Source organism: Coenobita brevimanus, chromosome 38 (assembly GCF_032717465.1).
Source record: "Coenobita brevimanus isolate Jiangsu-jjx chromosome 38, ASM3271746v2, whole genome shotgun sequence".
Classification (NCBI taxonomy): domain Eukaryota; kingdom Metazoa; phylum Arthropoda; class Malacostraca; order Decapoda; family Coenobitidae; genus Coenobita; species Coenobita brevimanus.
The window spans coordinates 35,217,664-35,219,745 of record NC_136991.1 but is presented as its reverse complement, the minus strand read 5'-3'; positions in this window follow the sequence as shown (position 1 = coordinate 35,219,745).

Genomic DNA, 2,082 nt, shown 5'->3' with positions numbered 1-2,082 from the left:
CTTAAGCCATCGAAATCTCCTAGACGAAAATTAGGAACGGTGGAGGTATTTTCAGTGGAACAGACATCCCAAATAAATTTGAACTTAATTTCTTCTTCTCTCAAACTTTTCCATGCATGCTTCCACATTTGCCCAGAACTCCTCTTTCACTGCTCACACGGTCTTCCGTTGGCGCTTATACACACACAAACGCCCATGCTTGTATTCCTACTTTAAGTCTTACCCACACAGTCTTTGAACCACTGATCCATACTCTCTTATATTTTCCTTTCACATCTTGCACACAACAATGCATACACTCTCCTTTGGAGTCTCTGTCTCACCTACTCCCACACATAAACCCAATCCATACTTTCGCTCTCTCACACGCTCTATTTAGTCTCAGTCAATCCGTATACATCCGCTTTTGCATCCTCAAGCACCTGGACAATCTCTCTCTCTCTCTTACCTCATCATTCGCACCCCTCACATTCCCTGTTGAAATCCGCACCATGGCCTTTATATTGTCCATGGTCGTCACCTGTTCGTCACTCCTGGTCCAAGGTATTTTCTTTGTCATTTTAGTTAGTTGTTATCCAAGGAGGGGCACTAACTCTCCGTCAACCCACTTGTTGACACGCAGGGAACACGTATTGGTTGGTTATAAGGTTACTTCCCTACGTGATAAATGATTTCCTGGCCTACAGAAAATCTTTTGGCAATTCACGCAATGTGGAGTCGCTCTGGAGTAGAGTAGCGCTACACTGAGTGGATGATAGGCGCCCCCACCAACCACCATAGAAACACAACCATTAAATACCATTACCATATATATATATATATATATATATATATATATATATATATATATATATATATATATATATATATATATATATATATCAGTCCTGAATGAGGCAGTCTTAATTATTCCAACAAAAGTTTTTAAAAGTGTGTGTGTGTCTGTCTGTCTGTCTGTGTTCGTGTCTGCTTGTTCGCCAAAGAAATTAAGGAGGAACCTTCTAGAGGCCTCGAAATGGATCTAAGAGAGGTGCGGCTTAAAGTTGCTAATTTGGCGCCCCTGATTGCCAAAATGATGTGTTTCACGTCGACATGGTTGATCTTGGTGGCCAATTACCTTACAGTTTTTAATTGCCTCCTACAACCATACAATACTGGTAGCTTTAAAGTCACTGTATTGTCAACGTGGTTGAGCTTGGTGGCCGGGTGGGTAGAGTTGTAGGCGGATAGGTGAGGTGGGTGAACAGTTTGGGTGAGGTGAGTGGGCAGGGTAAGTTAGTGAGGGTGAGTGAGTGTGTGGGCAGGAAATGGGAAAATAAGTCCATGGGGATTTGGTCAGTGTGATGAGTCCATGGCTGGAATAGGTTCATGGAGAATATGGGGAATATATCCCTGGGGAAATGAACCTTAAGGGGGAGTATAGATTCAATGGGTTATATGGAGCCACGGGTGTTGTTTCCCACAGTGGGGTGGCATCTTAGGGTCCCAGACAGTGCCAGTCTGCACGACCATAGATTTTTTTTTTTTCTCTACCGTGGCAACACCGAGAACCCTGCTAGTATTCTATACTTAGGGAACAGGCTAAGTCTGTCCAGAGCTATGACTAATTCAGAGAGGGAGTTGTCAGGTCCGGCTTTTATAAATCTGAATTTTCACTTACATTCTTCTTGTGTGATTACAGTGTACACTACAGACCTCCTTTATTTAGTCATTTTCTGTGTTGGTGACAATCATCTAGACGCCCAGGTTCCTATGACTCACCGTCAGCTAATAAAATCGTCTTCCCTCAGTCGGAATACAATACTTGAGCTGTCTCGGCCACGGGACGATAAAGTGCACCAGTATTAATGGTGTTATTCGTAACAATCAAAGGTTCCTGTGACTCGCATTGAGCTCAGTAAAATCAATCGCTGTCAGCAGACTTAGAATGCTAAAATTGTTCTAACCATGGAATGGTTAACGGTACAACTATGTATGGTGATTATATTAACATTCTCGGCTTCCTCTGACTTATTCTCAGTTTTGTTCGTGACGATATTAATAGCCTCAGGCCCTCCAAATGTTGACCGTTGACTGTCATAT